This window comes from Vanessa cardui, chromosome 11, assembly GCF_905220365.1.
Source record: "Vanessa cardui chromosome 11, ilVanCard2.1, whole genome shotgun sequence".
Lineage (NCBI taxonomy): Eukaryota > Metazoa > Arthropoda > Insecta > Lepidoptera > Nymphalidae > Vanessa > Vanessa cardui.
In genome coordinates this window covers 1,631,598-1,651,981 of record NC_061133.1, presented here as the reverse complement: position 1 = coordinate 1,651,981, position 20,384 = coordinate 1,631,598, and the positions used below count along the sequence as shown (strand labels likewise).

Sequence of the window (20,384 nt, the reverse complement as noted above, 5' to 3'; positions counted from 1 at the left end):
GATGTATAGGCTGTTTCAATAAGTTGGCAGAATGAAATGTGTAGAACGTGAAGTTAGAGCAATAATATAGGGCTCGACGGAACGTTTTACTTTTACGGTCGACATATTGACGGAGGCGCGCTCGCGGAAAGCATTACGCGGTTAAATACCTGGAGGTTTGTTGACTCTGCTACATTCAGGGTTGTCCACCTGTTCTAAGTAACGGATTTTTGTCAGTCGGCTTTATGTGGCAGTTAAGAACGAATCGATTACAGTCGTCGAGACACTTTAAGATTGCCATAAAAGTGTAATTCTACGCTTTTACCGTTTCACTCGGGTTCTGTGTGCATTTTCTCTCCGAAGTGGGTTACAACAGAAATGTACAAATTTCCTTGAATTAATTAATTGCCAGAACTTCATTAGAATGTCGTACCGGTAACGCCATTGACATGACAACCTGTTAACATAAGTCGTTTATTGTTATTCGTTAAACATCCTCTGTTACGAGTGTGTGTTGAAAAATAATCCTAAACATTAGCTTTCGATTCCCGCGCAAGGACATATCAAAGTGATCGATTTACGATGCCTGTCGCGTCTACGATGAACGGACCTTCGGGTACTCCTACATAACATGATGTTCAGAAAATAATTTGTTTTATTGTGACCCTTTTCATTATAAACGCTCCTTTAATTCAAGTATTTTAATGATTTATAATCTTTCATACAAAATATAAGTAGCAGTTACTTAATTTTGTACATAACTAGCGACCCGTCCCGACTACACATGGGTACAATAATGGTCAGTGCAAAACTTTCAGATCGGAGATCATAAGAATAATAGTTCTCTTTTTCATTTTCTGACTATAGCAGTTGTAATTCTCAGCTTTACTCTAAAACAAAATGCATAACACTGTGCGTAGCTAAAAAGATCTAAGCGTATACAATCATCATGTTTTACTATGTAGACTGTAGAGATTATAAGTTTGAAGTTATTTTTAACTTATAACAAACTGTAAGACGGAGAAATGACAAAAGTTACTTTCAACATTAGTAAGCTTGTAGTTTAAATTGAGTTATAAAACATGAAATTATCGGCGTTCATTATTATTACTATAAAATTATTATTACCTTTAAGTGACACTCTTCCTTATGACAACACATATTGTGTGTTAGTGTGCGTGAGACGATTATGTCCATATATGTAAAGACGGAAACAAATACATAGGTATGATTTCTAAGATTACCTTTGTTTTTAAGTTTTATGTGTAGCTTAATGAAAGAGCGCACCATTGTATTTGAATATATCCATAACTAAAACTTATGAAATGTTTTAAATCATTGTAAGAAAGAATGAAATGTTTATTAGTACACGTGACACAATAAAAGAATAAAAAGTATAAAAAAAAATTTAAAAAAAGAAAAACAATAAAATGTACCATTCAGCTTCCAAGTTGGGTTCCAAGGGTTGTACTAACCTAAAGTTTTATAATAGACAATGTCTATTATAAAACTTTTTTAAATTAATTTTACATTCTTTTTTCCTCTTATATGTTATTTTGTCGTAATATTATCTAAGTGTATCTCTCCAGTTTCGATAAATTCCACATCAAAATAATTTTACGTTAGCATGCTAGCTGATTTATGACATAATGGTACACCACTGAGATTTATATCTGATGTAAACCTCCGATGGTCATGTTATCAGGCAGTGAGAGCAAATCTCTAAGCTAGTGAGCGCTTTTTGAATATTATTTTATATTAATAACTATGTATCTGTCTAGTAACGTTTGCGTTACGATTAAGTATAACTTTCCAATTTTGTTTATGCGGCCCGTCACGACTTTGTCTATCTAAAGATACAAGCTCTAATGAAGACCAGATAAACTATATAAGTTTTATATAATATAAAACAATACATATATTTAAGATATATCCAGACAGACATTTATATTGCAGGAAAAAGGAAAAATAATAATCATTTTTTTATGATAAATGTTGGAGGAGGAGCAAATGGTAAGTGGTCACTACATGTACAATGTCGTTATAAAAATACTAATCATTTCTTATAGTATACTGGTTCATTCACACTTCTTACCGGAATTATGTTCCGGTAGCAATATTGTTTGACGGTAGAAATTCCCGTCAAAATAGACCCAGCCGTTCCAGGAAACAGTCGGAACAAACGTACAGAAAGACAATAATGGATTTTATTTGTGCGTTCCTCGTATGTATACATATGCATTTAGTAAAAAGCGGTTATGTTAATATTACAAGCAGACACTCCAATTTTATTATATGTCTAGATATTTAATGAACTAAAATTTTCATCGGGAACTGACCTGCCGTTACGTACAAACATTGGAACCTACGTCTTGTTTCATCAAGTCTTAAAAAATAACTCTTTATTAAAATAAGAATTAATAACATGAAATTCTTAATACAAATATGAATTAAAACTAGTTACTGTATAAATCTTGACCTCGTGGAATGGTGGCAAGAATGCTAGCAGCATTTCCCCGTTGAATCGCAATTCCGATCCTCTGGGCAAAAAACGAACCAGCCCTCCCGTCACCAGTAGAGACAATGAGGAAAGGTGTTATATTTTTGATGAAGTTTTTTGCACCACTATTCCAAGGCCCAAGCGTTTCTACAGCAAAAAATTAAAATAATATTTAAAACAAATCCAGACTGATCCTGTTTTTTATTTATATTTTAATATAATTTTATAATTCAGATGTAATCGGGTTTCGAGTACACAATGAAATCATTAAGGTAAACTTCTGTATCAACGTAATGCATTATATCAGTGGGTAAACAAAGGTAAATCAATATTTAAAATTCAACTCATTTTGGTTAGCTACACTTGCTTGATCCTGTTTTGTTTCCAAAAGGTATAGAATGAATATTGCGTTTTCTTATTTTTAAACTTGTTTACGTCGTGCCGGGTGGTGCCAGGAACTGAAAATGTTAACTAGAACCTGCATGACTCATCTCATCCGAGGTATCATTTGCTAGAACTGAAAGCATTGCCGGCTTGCAGACGAATATTGCTCAGCGCCATTTTTTTTTATAAGATTTAATAAAAAATAAATTTTAATTTTTTTTATTTTATTAGTATCGTTATTTTAGTATATTATCTATACATATAATAAAATTGGAGTGTCTGTTTGTAATATTAAAATAGCCCTTTTATACGCAATGTATATGTATTTATAAACGGTACATATACCAAAATAACATTTTTTACAATTTGTCGGCCTGTCTGTTTGTTTGTTCCGGCTAATCTCTAGAACGGCTGCACCGATTTTGACGGGACTTCCACTGGCAGATAACCGATTTAATAGGGAGTAACTTGGCTACAATAATTTTTCTTTTTTGTTAAATTCAAACGTGCACAATGTCGCGGGCACAGCTAGTATATATTATAACTAGTAGTCGCCCGCGGCTTCGGGTTTTGGGTGTTGGTTGTCATGTTAGGCAAAAAAGTAGCCTATGTCCTTTCTTGGAGTTTTGCTTCATACCAAATTTCATCAAACTCGGTTCAGCGGTTTGACCGTGAAAGAGCAACAGACAGACAGAGTTACTTTCATATTTATAATATTAATAATAATAAAGATTAAAATATTCGTTGGATGCGAAGGGCTCGCGTCGAGAAATAAAAACAATGAACTACACACGACAGCTCTGAAAGAACTATGGACGCCTTTGTATTCTTCGTAAAACCGACAGCCGTTTTGCAATTAGCGGTTAATGAGCGCTTCATTCAAGGCCCCGAAACGCATTCCGATCGTAAGCACGATTCTATACGTATATGTATTCGCACCTTAAGATGTTGTAACGTATTACCATTTACCGATGACCAAACTTGAGAAATGATGTCTGCCTACTTTAATGGTTTCATAAAATAAATATTATAAGGATTTTTCGACTTCTCAAAGAATATATATTAAGGATTTTTTTAAAAGGCGAAATCTAATTTCATAACACGGAAACAGTTATAATGATTGACGATTTTATATACATTGCGTAATCAATTAATCGAATATCTAAATAAGTTATGATTTAATGAAATCGAAAAATATTTATTTCCTGTTTTTTGAATCTTCCTTAAAACGTTATTGTTAAACGTGAAATTCAACTTCCTGAAGAACCTCCAAGAATCTAACTTATGTTGTAAATACTTAATCGATCCTTATCCGGTTTACACATGTAGGTACGACGCACAAAGGACGCTTTAGTTTAAATGGTTGGTGGCGCACTAGCAGTGTAAGAAACGGTTAAAAGTTGTTATGACATTATCTGACGTCAACAACATCATCATTATTATTAACTCATTCTTTGAGAATGTGGCCTCTTACAATGGACTATCTACCATTGTCATAAAAATAAGAAAATCTTACGGTATACAACAGTTTAGAGTAACACATCTTTTAATATAAAAGTAAAAAAAGTATAGTAACAGCCTGTAAATTTCCCACTACTGAGATAAGGCCTCCTCTACCATTAAAGAGAGGGTCTGGAACATATTCCATCAAGCTGTTCCAATGCTGGTTGGTGGAATGCACATGTGTCAGAAATTCTATTAAATTAGACACATGCAGGTTTCCTCACGATGTTTTCCTTCACCGCTGGACACTAGATGAATTGTAAACACAAATTAAGCACATATATGTATATATGGTGGTGCTTGCCTGGGTTTGAACCCGCAATCATCGGTTAAGATGTATGTGTTCTAACCACTGGGCAATCTATACTAATATTATTAATGCGAATATCATCATTCTCTGTGTTACCTCATCATTCACAAATTAAGAAACGGTGCAGATGAAATTTGATATGCAGATAGTATAAAAACAGTTCCGTTAAAGAATATAGGTTACAATTTTTTAATTCACACCTCGAGGATATAAAAGGTCAGATGACGGTTTGTGTACTATAGGTCTATAGATTCTTTTTTTAAATTCTGAGCCGGTAAATCCGCAATTTCAGTTAAAGTTACAATTATTATTCATATCGGAGAGTGTCGCGTTTATCCTTATAGTCCAGTACTACAGTAGTAAGAAAAAAAATCGACTTCTATATAAATTGACGTAGGAATGACGTCCAAGCTGCGAGCATGTGTGTCCTTTTATTCGCTTTGGAATATGTAATATATCCCTGGTATGGCTGGTACTTACTCACGGACTGTATTAAGAAGCTTCGTACATCATTTAGTAAGGACAAGTCTAAGAAAAAAACTTTGACTATATTCTAAAAAAATGCATTGTATATTTGTAGAATTACAATTTTCATTTTTACGACTTCAGTACTAATTATCGGTAACAAAAAAATACACCGCATTCTATTCACAAAAATAAATAATATTCCATGAATCATTACAGATTATATACAAATACACCATATAAAATCATTTAGGTCATTGACATTTATTAATAATACATTTTTCGTAGATTGCAGGTAATTAAAAATATAATAAAATAATTAGAAATGAGTCACTTCGAGAACGGTACATATAAGTTCGTTCTTGATTTTCCTCTTATTGCCCGAACTAGTTTCACTTTAAACACATACATTCATGGCTATTCTAGGTGGCAAAAAAGTTTAAATTTTGTCGGTGTTATAATGAGTTTTACACACAACTTGATTAATTATAAACGTTCGCTATGAATACACAAACAGAGAATAACTATTTAATCTTTCGCCTTACTGTTAATGTGTCTTGAGCAAAGACTTACGTTATCTCGAATCAAATTGGTTTCGTATTAATTAATATCTAAACCTCGCTCGCTTCTAGAACATGTTCAGAAATCAACTTTTTATGACATCGTTAAAAAAATATTACGCAAGGCTTTAAGTAATACGTTCGTTTGAAATATTATAAGAATTTGAAGTTTTTATATCTGTATCCCATACATTGCAAACGAGTTGAACAGGATGATTACTTATTTGGATCTTATTTGATTTTTTTAAACGAATGGTAACACGAATATCGCAAGGTTGAAACTAATGTTTAATCAATATTGAGTATGTACTTTTTACAAATTGTCAAGCACTATCGATTTAGGTCTCAATTCTGAAATCAATTAAAGATACTTTTATATAATTACTCGTATATAATTGTATAAATTACAAGTACTTAATAAGTTCTCTGATTGTTTCTAGCAACAATAATTACGTGTTTTCTTCAGATATCTTGATACAGAGTTTATTTGTAAGAATATTTGGGTATTTATTAAATAAAGTTTCTTTCCTAAGGTAAGAAAAGCCTGTGGTATATTTATGTCACAATTTTATAGGAAGACGTCTCAAAAGCGCTTGTTAACGTCTACTAGAATAAAGCACCAGTTCTTTTTCCTTTTTTTCCAATCAACAAGCAAATGTTATGGCTATATATTGAATTGAGGTATTTACTATGACTTTAATAGTTTCAGTTTGGAACATAACATTTCTTTAAAATTCCTAATGTTGTACTTATATGATTAATTTGTGACTAAAAAAAAGGTTGGACAATATAAAAATTGTCTTATGTAGAATAATATTAGTTATATTTTTCACTGCCAATAACGCAGAATAACACATTATTATATTATTGTTAATTAAGACATCAATGAGATTCTTATTTAAGATATAAAGCAATTATTTATGACTACTGAAAGCCGTCCCGTACCGTATGGAAGTGAAACCACGGTGACGCCCAAAGAATAGGAACAAATCGATATTGATTGATTTGATCCGATTATGAAAGACAAAATCTAAATTTATCTTATTTGTCAAAAGAGTACGACTACTATAAAACTTAACATCGTCCTTTTTAATGTTATTTCGTATTTTCTGTTTTAAGCATTTGAACGCCTCGATCGTTCAGAGTTTTACCACACAGAGAGTTTAACATTCGAAACGGATTTTGATACTGCTTACATGAATTCCGTGTAGTCAGTAAGTAGAAAATTAACCGAAAATTTCTAAAGCTATTGAAGATATTTAGGTCCACCGATCCGTACGGTATTTAAATTAATTATTTTTGTGGATAAAATTGCAGTAAAACAGACATTTTTGTGGTTGACCGGCTATTGAATAATTTTGTTGACAGTACAGCCGTCGTGAAATTGGGGTGTCAGTGAAAGCGTTAAATATAATAAGCCTACCAATTGTTGACTTCCTCAAACATTTCCGCCTACTCATCAATACAACCATGTCTAGTTCCCAGAGCTATTACAAGACGGTTGCGTCATTTCATTACCTCTCATTGTCTCATTTACTACCGAAATTAGGTAACATCTTGTCACTTGCTTGGGAACATTTCTTCTCGCTTTCCATATATAAAAGCAACGTAATTCATCCTATTGTCCGTCCTTAGTTCGAAATTCTATAGATCACTTTCATGTACTTTATAAAAATACAGTAATTTGTATTGAAAGCTTTTTTAATTTTGGAAAAATGACTTAACGTTTTTATGATGACAAGAGTTTTACTTCTTTCTCCATTTAGTGTGTATTAAACAATTTAGAATAGATTACGTTTTACGCAATGATCGTCTGCTATCATTTAATGGTATTATTTAATGCTAATGTTCACGGCATACGAATGCCTCTCGTATTTGGTAAGAACGGCACGTTCCTATAAGCTATTAAACGCAGGTAGCCTATTAATATTCGCCTTAACACCCTAACGGGTTGTGAAAATTGCACTTTCTCTTTTAGTGTTTGTTGTTGAAGCAACGTTTTGGCCCTTATGCATTGCATTCAATTGACTTTTTTATCAATTACCTAATAAAATCAACAACATCTGGTAAGCTTATCGAAGGAATTAAATTCGACTCTTCAAAGTCAAAAATTTTACAAATAATCTTTTCTTTCATAAAGACCACATTCGAAAATCAGGCTACTTATGTAGTACCTGTATAAATACTCATAAAAAATTATTGATTTTGCTCTTACAGGTCCTTTGTTATTGTTGTCAAAACTGAATATTACTTTATAACAGATTGTCTTCATAAGATATTCGAACGATTTTTTATTCGATTTTTTGTACAGGATCATACCTGTGTTACAAAAATATGCATATGAACTATTATATTATATTACATAACATTGCACCCTTTCAATTTCCATGTGTCACCAAGAAATAAACAGGCGTATAACATATAAAAAGCCTGGGTGGCTTTTTATTTATGTTTGTCAACAAACATACTTAAGGTTTAAATAAGTTACATCGTTAATGTACATGGTGATTATCAGTCTATTCTAGAGAGCTGTTCACTCAGTATTGAAAAGATGGACATTTACGGCTATTAGTTAAAAAACTTCGAATACTAGATAAAGTAGTATTAGTATTAGTAGTAGTATTAGTAGTAGTATTAGTAGTAGTATTAGTAGTAGTTAATAGTACACGATCTGTGGGTTTCGACCTAAAAATCATCTCATTTAAGTGTATCGATCAGCAATAAACAGACTTATAACATGTACTAATGTATGTATAAGTATAATTCTAGTGAGTAGTGTAGTTAGAAGCCAATAGTGTAATACTATGCACGACTATCAGCTTCGTCCTTGTTGCGGAATGCCTGTTTGTTCTTAGTTTGTGCAATGTTGATAACACGGTAACTGTAGAATCATTGCCTCATATTGGAGTTGTTACGTTTAAATATACATTGAAGCTTCTTTTGTAAACTACTCTTCGAAAATTGAAATGCTATCAACTACAAGATTTTTTTTTATTTATTGATGCTACCACGACACTAAGATGAAACGTACAAATATATCATTTGAAAAAATCCCTACCAATTCGAATAAAAAACTAGAATTTGTTGAGTACAAAACAAATAATTTGCATTGACATTGAAAAATATGTACCAAGGATTTTTGTGTTTTCTAAATCATTATCGTCTAATTACATTTCTCGGTTACGCAAATCATCCCGAGAATCGGCGTCGAAGCCTCTCGCCAGTTCACCGCGGCCCGTGCGCATGCGCACACGCGCACACGTTCAGCTCTCAGCCAGTGTCAGTGAAGTGTCAAATCGTCCATGTGTGTGTATCTATCGTCCCTTTATATATTGCGATAGAGGGATAGATGTTGCTGTAATTTAATAATACTGGATTTTCTAATGTTTTCTACGGTGAGTTAGTTCGTTAATGTATACGTATTATGTTTCAAATCTGGTTCCACCTGTCTTATGTTTGTTAACTGACTTACGTCAATATCTGACAGTACGGCGTGAGTTTTCGTTTACTTGACACGCGTTGTTTTATTTTAATTTATGGAATGCATATTCTTTTGTTATATTTAATCCTAAGTTATTTAGTTTTATTACTGTTTTAACTATATATCTTTCAAGATTACACAAAACATCGTTTCAAAACTTAACGTATCTTAAATGTATCTATGCCTATACTTTGGCTTGAAAAAGTAAGGAGGTTAAAAAATGGCTGTTTTATTTTTGACTGTTTATATACATACACGGATATTGGTTTTTGTTATTGTATTTACCTACAACTGGATAGAATAATATAATAACTCTAGATAAAACTGAAACCCAGGACCACGAAACAGCACTATCTCATATGCAATTTAAATCTATATACGTACATAAATCACGACTTTGCACGGGTGCCATTTATTAATCTATATAAATATAATTTGTATATTACCTGCCTAGCAGTTAAAGAAAAATTGTATGGATCATTAAATCCTAAGATTATTTATTAAATCAATGCAATCGATTAAATCAAAATGAATACAATATGTTTTTTATCTTGCCTCGAAAGCAAAGTTATTAATTATTGTAAATATAAAAAAATCAAATACTCAGAAATTAAATACTTAATAAAAAATATTTTTCGAGGGTACATGTGTATTTTTTGTATATATTTTTTAAGGATTTATTAAACTAGAATAACATGTATCACACTTGTCACGTGAAAGCCCTTAAATTATACAATTTCAAACGATATATTACCTGCATGTTAAGTTGAATATATTTCGAATTATAAAAAAGAAAGCTTACATCTCTACGTTAGAATTTTTAAAAAAAGAAACAACGTCTGTGATGTAATAATTATAAAACGAAAATTTTAATTATAAGCAATACATATATGTATTAAAAACAATGACGTAACCGATAATATAACACCACTACAAAACAGCTAATATATTATTATTCATCATAGAGAGTTTGGCTTTTAAATTAATATATTATAGCTTATACGGTTGCGAATGTTCGTTTGAATTAAGAAGATGGAAAAATCCTGTGCTGAGGCACAGATAAAATTATAACCTGCCTTATAATTTGTCACTTAACTCATATCCCCGTATTGTATTATAATAGTGAGGGAGTATCGAAGTGTGCTGTTTGTATAGTATAATATATAAACAGGCTGGATTCTGATAAAAATGGACGAAGAAACCCCTAAGCCGGAATGACTCAGAATGATACGATTTAGTTAGATCAAAAAAATAAGATCCACACAAAAAGTTAGGTGTTTCGTTTAACATTAAAAAATCTCAAAAGTACTTAAAACTCCAAAGTATTTATAAGCATATTTTATTTTAGCAACATACTATTTTATTTAACTACGTAAAAGTCAGGAATGAAGTTCCAAATCTTATCCAGCAGAGCTGTTAATAAGTTGTTACTAAGCAGTAACAGCCCAGCCCAGATGTGGGTCATTTATAGGATGTCGATATGGAAATATAAATGTAAATATATTTATGCTAATAGTTAACTACGTTATTATAAGCAAAAAATATATACCAATGTATGTGTTAGGAATGCGTTAAATAAATAAGTTTTTATTTATTCAATTGTTTTGTTTTTCAGATGCTTGTAATGTGTTTTGAGCGTGCTATAGCGCGGTAAGTTTCAGTTGAAACAATGTATTGAATAAATTAATATTATCCGTTTTTATATGTAAAATTCTGTTAATGATTAAAATAATTCCTTCGACTTACGTCATCCTGGATGTAGATTTAGATCATGCTTACCATGAAATGCATCGTCATCGAAACTGATTCATGTAAAATTCAATTCTACAGAAGAGATTGTGCTTTTAAAACAGCTTGCAAGACTTGACACACACACGTTTTTGCTATCTTCAACGCTACGTATATTTTCTTGTACATATATTGTTATAGTTTGTCTTGCTTGGCATACTTTGATCTTGACTTTATATCGCCGATACAAGCCTATTTCAACCACGAGAACACAAACGCCAAATAACAAACATTGGACATCGAATTCACGCGATATAATTTTTCAGGAGCTTGGATAATCTATGACACAAATTGGAGCATGTATATTGGTATGAAATTAATAATATTTCAGTTCATTATCCAAAGTACATAAAAATAGTTTATCTAATATATAAAAGTCTCGTGTGTACAGCGTTTGTAGTCAGACTTCCGAAACGGCTTGACCAATTTTTGTGATTTTTTTGGTGGATATTTACTAGGTCTGAGTAAAGGTCGTGAGCTATTTTTCATACCTCTAAATAATGAAAGGTCTCAAATTATTCTAAAATATAAAATTCTCGTTTTCATATGAAGATTGAGTGTACATAGTGTAAGATAAGAACAATTAAAATCGTGCTTTAATAAACAATACGCTCTGATCCCCGTAACCAAATGAGCGTTATCACAAAGACCTGATTTATCTTCCATTGCAGTTCATAAGTAATGTGTATTAAAAACTAAAACGTGCTTCGAAATACTAACGCAAGTCATTAATTCTGTATCAGCTGTTATCTAAATAACGATTTAATGATTTCGTTCTTCGTATTAATTCACAATTCGTGATTAATTGATTTAACAATTGATTTAGTCCGAAGGTAAAGATTTTTCTTAGTGAACAATTATCAGTTAAACATCCACACTTGAGCAATTGTGATCCTTGTACAATGTATAGTATTAAATATTTTTACAACATTGCTTATATTAAGAACTACCGACCCGCCCGGCTTCGCCCGGGTGCAATGCTGATACTTAATATACTACAGGTTTTTTAGGTTTAAAGATCTTTATTTCTCAAAAAGATTTACAAGAAAATCACTTACATGAGAAACAAATAAACAAAAATACAAAAAAAAATTGTTGGGACAAAACGGAAATAACTGGACACTTACTATATTACATAAAACATAGTATTTAAATATTTAAGTGTAGGGCGGTTTTTCTTGTTTCTTTACTACATTGTCCATTATATACAAAAATCATCCTCTCGAATCACTCTGTTTAATAAAAAAAACCGCATCAAAATCCGTTGCGTAATTTGAAAGATCTAAGCATGCATAGGGACAGACAGCGGAAAGCGACTTTGTTTTATACTATGTAATGATAATGATGTATTTATTCATTAGTGATTTTAAAATTGATCATAAATTATACATCGACGCAATTTATAAAGTGATATTATATTTGAAATTATGAAATGTAAATTAGTTGGAAGGAAATAAAATTACATAAGATATGATAAAATTGCATTAATTAAATGAAAACCATTAACGGTATTTTAAAGTACCAAGCTAGTCTATTTGAAACTTTGAGATAACAATAAGCAAATGTGTGTTAAATTAACATGGTTATTTTTATTACTAAAGTTATTAATTTTCTTGATATTTACCATGTTTTTTATTTTTGTTCGATGGAGCTCGATATTTCGACATTATCTACGAATGTCTTGTTCACGTGCCTCGTAAAATTAATAACTTTAGTAATGAGCAAATCATCGAATCCGTTAAAGTGAATTAATCGATTGTGCATATTGAATCCTTCACATTCAAATGGTAACTACTACAGATTATCACGTGTTTATAATGAGACGATACATTTTCATGAAGATTAGTTAGTCCATACTGCATTAAAATTTGACGTTTAAAACAATCGAAAGAATTGGATACTTCTTTTTAAAGATAGATAAAATTAACGTATTTTAACTTTTGCAAACTTTCATTCTTCTAGTTTGTCTATTTTTATTTTTACTCTTTATGACGTTATTAGCACGTTTTTGCGAGTTTGATATTCGTTAATGCAATGGTTGACACGTTTTGTTTCTTAAATTATCAAAACTACAATTGACAAGTCGGTACTCTTTTTTTCAACGTCTTTGCGTCGTTTCAAATACTTTTTGATAATAAGGATTATTTTTGCTTGATAAAGAACTTATCTGCCTCAATTTACCCATATAAACATTTAAAAGATGTTAAGATTTATTATATGTTAGTATATGTAATGCATATATTTTCTACTTTCTGAAGATATTTTATGAATGTACAACGTCCCATACAAAGTTTTCTGTTAATTTGTATCTGTTACAGTTTTTAATGACGATTACTTGGAAAGCGATCAAACCAGCAATGATCTCTCCAACTACTTAATTGACATAATAAACTATGTTTCAAACATTATACAACATATGATAAATGTACCGTATTAAATTACAGCCTATGTCCGTCCTGAAATAATGTGAAAGTCCCATATAAATTTAATTAGAAGATAAGTAAAATGAAGAGTGAATGTTTGTTATCGCTGGCGCCGAATGCGCTGGAGTACCCACTAAAAAAAGTATGAGCCTATTCGTCTCCTCTGGGGGCAACACGGAGCATATTTACTACCGCGTCCCCCGTTTGGTCTGGCCTACCTGCAAAATAGAAGGGTTTTCTGCACTCAAGGAATTTATCTTCAAGCGACAACCAAGTCGGAGCGGATCAGTCAGTGCAGGCACTCCCCTTACGCTCCCACTTCATGGCTATCTTCCGCGACATGACACATTCGCAAATAGGAACCATCCAGCATCTCTCACTGAAATTCAAACCAACCTACTTTACGTAAAAAAAACAGTTTGCCATTTGGATTAGATGGTAAAATTTTAGTGCAAACATAGACCAAAAAATGAAATTAATTTCTCAGTCTCATAGTAGGGTATATGTATGGAAATATTACCCTAAAGACCTAAACAGTGGTCCGTCTCGGGTTTTCCAGGTACCCCTGATACGTTCTTTCGAAAATCGGAGAACGTTAGTCAGTGTAGCTCTGTAGAAGAAATATTCCAATATTTTTTACTAGCCCAACCCACAATTCGAACATGGGGTCCCAATATTAATAGCCTCAAGAGCATTAAAATAAAAATGACCCCATCTAATGACTTATAACTATCTGTGAACGTCATAAAACAGCTCGACGTTAAGTGAAAACGAAAATCTTCTAAACTCTTATTCAAACAATTTCATATCTATTTGAAGACCAACTTTTTAGTCAAACACACAAGATTTCTCTGAAACAAAAAACGCAACAAATTTCTCAGACGTGCCGCAATTTTATGCACAATTATGATTTAAACATAAAAACTTATGATTTGAAAATTATTTTATCGTCCAATTTATAAGAAATGTTAATAACAAAATCTAAATTTGAATTTTTTTGGAATAAGTGAACCTTATAAATCGTTTTTGTTTGAGTGAATTCCTTATAAAAATGTGCATTGTAAATAGCTTACAAGAATGCACATTCGAGTCACGGGTGAGAGGGTGGATGAACTTCTTGGCGCACATGTGTGGATACTGCAGTCTGGCGCGACGGACACTTGATTACGTGTACCTCGCAATCGATATATAAAAACATACCGTGTACTGGAATTTAATTAAGCATATCATTATTTTCCTGCTGTCATGATATTTACTACAAATTGCTCACTGCTACATAATTTCATTTAGTTGATTTCTTTAAGTGATTTGAACCCGAAGAGATTGTCGCGAAAATATCAGTTAAAAAACGTTGCAAAGTATCAACGTTATATAGTTGCTTCAATTTAAGAATCTTTTTTTTTTTTGTTAACTTTTATTCTGTTTTTATAATCTGTTTTTGTTATTCGACTAAATTCGCTCCATCTTTAGCAGGTCAAGAGTTTAGGTTATTTTCGTAACTATCTAATCCTTGGCAGTGATTATTAATACTTAAAGAGTTTTTATATCGATTTTATTATTCAACTGAAATTAGTTATAGTTGTTTTCGATTTAAATAACTGATTCATTTTAAATGAGTCTGCATTTTAATACGACAGTCGACAACTTTTGAAATCGTCGCTATCGATATCTGTGAGAATTTCACTTATCAGAATTAATTAATAATTGATTATTTTACCGTTGTGTCAATGTAAAATAATTTCTATATTTAAGTAAATCTATCGAAGCAATATTAAAAAGTTGTTAAACGTGTTAAAGTTATGAAATAAGCATAACTAGTATAATAAAAGTTTTCTAAGGCGTGGCTAAGCGAGATACCGCTCTGCCCTACATCGAAGACCACCATTGAACATCTCTAGGGATGTGTACGCACTGTGTAATGTTACATTACAAGTAAATCACATTATAACAACAAAAGTGTATCCACGTGAAAATATAACGTAAAGAATCGTAATTGTTTTTGAAGACTATAAGTCATTTTTAAGAAATCAGAAAGATTTTTAAAAACGCGATAAGATTGATGTTTTGTGATCTAATTTAATGCAACATATGAGTGAAACTTCTCACGCCGTAAGTTTCAAAATTGTTACACAGCTGAACAAGCTGCAAGCGCTTTTTTTATCTTAAACATAAATTTTAATTACCGACGTATTTTTTAAAGGATGTTTAGTATACGCAACCATTAATACATAAATGCATTAAAATCATGCAACTTCTATTACACGAAAATTGCTTAAATTCTGTAAAAAAAATAGGTAACTGTGTATTTAAAAAAAAAAAGTAGAGTATTATTAAATATGTTGCAGACAACCCTGTTTTCCAACAAACAAAGATAAATCAAGCCCTGGGCGGTTACAGTTCTGCAGTTAATATTGTAATGCATTTTATAACAATCGTAACATCAAAGTACTGGTCGTGTCTGAGGACTTCACATCACACTATCTAAGATTCGTAAATAATGTCTTACTGTTGGGAAGATTGTCTCTCTATTTTGTCGAGAAGGTTTGGAGCTTTCATGCAGATTGGTGGACACTCTTCCCAGATCCACTACGTAAAGGTTCCCTCATGTGTGATGTTTCCTTAACCGCCGAGCAGGAGATAAATTATAAAAACATATTGAGCAAATGAAATCATGGTGCTTGTACTGGGTTTGAACTCACGACCATCGTTTTGTAAAAGTGGTCAGTTTGTAATAGTTAAATATATTTCAATTAAATTGAACATTACCATTCGGTCTAACTTCACTTATTTAACTCTCTATGATCTTGTATAATAAAATATAAAATCAAAATGATATTCAAGTAGGTTTTTACAAGCAGTTTTGGATCGTCATTTAACAACTACCTATATTCATTGGTATGGAGGTTACTGAGGTTTTATGAAGTTTAACGCATTTAGGTGTTAATAGCATTTATATCACTATTATATATTTGAAATGAGTAAAATAGTATCTAATATGTGTCTGTCTATACTACTTTCTGAACCGGTGGTACCGGCTGCTAACGGTTTATTCTTGTAATTAAAATTGCAAAATGACTTTTCAAAAGTATGACACACTATTATTAATAAATAGATATTTCTTTCTATGCAAATATTATATTAAAAAATATGTATATTGATTAGTTTTTTAATAAGCAGATAATTGACAATCAGGAATATAAAAAGAGGTTTCATTATTCACAATAAACAATTTGATTGTGAGCTTTTTTATCGACGCGGAAGCACATTCACTTTCTTCGTTACGAAATCATGGTTATGATCGATGATAACATGCGCCCGCGCAGATAAAATCTTTAAACTGCGTGTCGATAGAGCTTCGACTATTTACTAGTTATTAGACAGGCGTCTATATACATACATTGAATGTACAGAATAAAAAATAGAAATTTTATTTTGGTAATTAAAGAATATAAATCATTTTCGAAAAAGGTTCTCGGTTTTCACTTCGATATATTTATGATAAATTTGTTTGTTTGTCTTACATATTACTATTTTTATACATCCTTATCTATTTAACTGCATAAATATCATGTGATATATTAGTCTTGTCATTCAGAAATGATAAAAAACGATTAATCAGAATAACAGTATTTATTCAATAACTTTTATTGATAGGCGTATTTCAACTGTTTATAAATATAAATTAAATTGAATGGACTTAATATCTTACAAACTAACTGTCCCGACTCCGTAAAATAAAATCCGTGGTAAAATTTATATAAACGAACCCATTTCTTCACCTATACATTGGAATTTACAAAAATATTTTGATAGTGATTATATCTTTAGCGCGAAAAGGGAACCTGTGGTAACTTTTCAATTAAATCAGATCTATAGTTTCGGAAATTTCCAATGTTCTAGGTATTTTTCTCATTTTTCTTTCCGTTAGAAACTTCTTCGAAAACTTTTAAAAAAAGAATGAAATCGGTAAAATCGCTCTTAAGTTATGGCATAGGTAATATTCATAATAAATTATAAGTTTACTGCTATCGTTATTATTTAATAATAAACGAAAGTAGTGGTCACAACATGGGGTCCAAGTTGCGAATGATTTAATAATCATTGAGTGCCTATCAACCATTCATTCATTCAGTTGAATGGTGCTGAACGAACGGTTAGATAAAATAAAAAGTAGTTATTCTGACCCTGACCAGCATTACAGAAACTAAACGTAAGGGTTTACGGCAGACTCCATTGGGTTTTCTCTTACGGGTTGGAGGTTATTAAAGCATTCGAAATTTGGAGGCTATTCGAAGCACGGAAATGTAACCAAATTACTACTGTGAAATCCTCGACTGTAAACATAGACTCGATCAAATATTGCATATAGATTTAAACTTGTTATTAAAAACGGCTTATTATAAATAAAATAAGGAATCATCCTCAAATGGCTCGAATTTAAGCTGTATTCGAATAGGACTTAATAAGCGATAAGACTGTGACTAATAGACCGGACACTATGCTTCATGAAAAAAAAAGAGTAAGCTTACCCTATAGAGATTGGTGTACCTAATACTTATTATATAGCTAAGGAAAAATTGCCAAGTGTAATGATTTGTCTATTGAAATTAAGTCTCAGTCGAAAACGAACCATATAAACTGTAACCGTGGTATATATGTTGACGACCTCCATAGTCGAATAGTGTGTACACCGGTTTTCATGGGTATGCCACTCTGAGATCTCGGGTTCATTAGTTTTCTATATTGTCTTGGGTCTAATGTTTGTAGTACCGTCGTTTCTTCTTATTTTCCATAACACAAGTGCTTCAGCTACTTCCATCGGGATCAGTGTAATGTATGTGATGTTTTCCAATGATTATTTATTTATTATGTCCAGTTGATAAAATGCTTGACTCACTATTCTCTAGCTAACAGACGCTTAGCATTCACAAAGTCACTTTTATTTTATTTCAGAAAGCAGTTATACTGTACAGTGATTGCGTAATCCTAACGGTTTTTTTTTTGACAAAATCCCGCAAAAACGGAATAAAAACCTCGATAAAACGAGAACAGTGAAAATGTAATGTAATTAATTAGTAATAATAATCTTTATTGCAACACAATAGTACGATGTAATTATATATTGTGACTCCAAGTCTTGAATTATTTTAGGATTCATTGATAACAAACTTTTGACAATTTATTAAGATTTTATATTTTTTTATTACAAAGAACTATAAAGATAAATATTGTTTATAGATTAATAAAAAAAATATTAATATAAAAATATAGAATGACACTTTTTCACTCAAATATTTTGAGTGCTGATTCTTATAAAGCTGCAACTCAAATCGTAAACCAGAGATAATGGACCTCAAGTATCAAGTATCGGTGTATATTTAAAATGCTTTCATTCAAACTTTTTCTAAGCGTGATTCACGATCATTGCCCAAGAAGCAATATTGTAGGTCAACGTACAAAGTCGAAATCTGTCGTAAGAGAGTTGACATTGAATAACACGTATTATTTGAGAATAGTTGAGTGGCCTAGTGACGATAGCAAAGTGCGCAATGATTGAAAACGAGTAAGTCTCTTATAGTGACTTTGATAAAACCGATTCCTTGGCGGTTAATTTGAATGTATTATATGTTTGACTTTCCTAAATCCCTTCTCCACATTTGTCTGTACGTCTGTCGATCTATCTTTTATAAACTAACTTTAATGATTTTATGGTTCGGTTTTCACCAATAGGATTGCTTTACAGGCGAAGATTGGATGTATCATTTCTTTAGATATTTTATTAAAAATATCTGAAATGCTGATGGTTGTATTTTAGTGTTTTCAACGCTTCATAATTGATATAAGAATCAAATATTAATTATTTAATATTCTTACAGTATTTAATTTGAATATGTTAGGCGGAACTGGTTAAATCCTAAGTTCGATTTATTAAACGTTTACATAACTTTTATTTGATCCAAGATATTATTACATAGATAATAAAAATATAACGTACAACTAGTATTCGTTGATTTGAATAAATGAATCATCGATTAGGATTGCAAGTAATTATTACAAGTACGACAAATTCATATAAGATATTTAATTTCTCGACCGTTTTCTTACGAGTAGACACAATGACACTTGTAACATTTTCTTATCTCGTCATGTGATATAAAATGTTTGTATGAAAATATAAGAAATAAAAAGTATATTTTAACTGAATGGTATTAATTTTTTTTTCTAATTAAAAAAAATTAATCTTTTAATTATCTGTGAAATGTAATTCAAAATGTTTTTTCTGGACAAAAGGTTTTCGCGCGTTATAAAAATATATGAGTATTTTTTTATGTTGCGCACGCGCAGTATGTCATGATAGCTGCATAATAAAGTGGCTCGCTCGAAAAAGACAAAGTCAATTATTATTATTTTATTTTACTCAATTTTTTGCATCTAATTTAAAATAATTTTTAATTTCGTCGAGAGGTAAAACTTCGTGCATATATGTACTCGCATTATAATAAATTTTAAAACATTTAATAAAGCAGGTTGATATTTTAAAAGAAAATAATTTTATTGCTGTAACGTCAAGCGTTTTCGTTATTATCGTAACTGATTGCAATGCATTTTTAAGATAATCTTCACGATACGACCTTAAGTACAACTAATTGGAACATCATTAACAACAAAAGAATAAAATCTTTGTTTTTAATATTCGGCTTATAGATACTAAGCTTTCATCGGAATACCCGACGTTTTGGGAATACCGGTCATTCCGTTTAGTGTTCGTGTGTTCTAGCCCCAGTGGCTCCAATAATAAAAATACATTAAACATTGCATTTCTTACCTAACTTTTCTCAAGACTCCACTGTCCGCGTCAACATTTTCTTTATGGTATAGGTAGGCGGACGAGCAGATGGGCCACCTGATGGTAAGTGGTCACCATCACCCATAGACAATGACGCTGTAGGAAATATTAACTATTCCTTACATCGTCAATGTGCCACCAACC

At 31.4% G+C, this 20,384-nt stretch overlaps 1 protein-coding gene across 7 annotated transcripts in view; it reads left to right on the top strand.

Moving 5' to 3' along the window:
* The window catches only part of LOC124533685 (rho guanine nucleotide exchange factor 15), a 113,801-nt gene that overhangs the window by 9,416 nt on the left and 84,001 nt on the right, over positions 1-20,384 (top strand). For 5 of the 7 annotated variants that reach the window (XM_047109122.1, XM_047109125.1, XM_047109123.1 and 2 more), the window contains exons 1-2: positions 8,915-9,096; positions 10,798-10,832. The gene's annotated coding sequence lies outside the window, so the exon portion shown is untranslated. Of the gene's footprint in view, positions 1-8,914; positions 9,097-10,797; positions 10,833-20,384 lie in introns of those variants that run through there. The other 2 variants (XM_047109120.1, XM_047109118.1) reach the window with 2 other exon arrangements.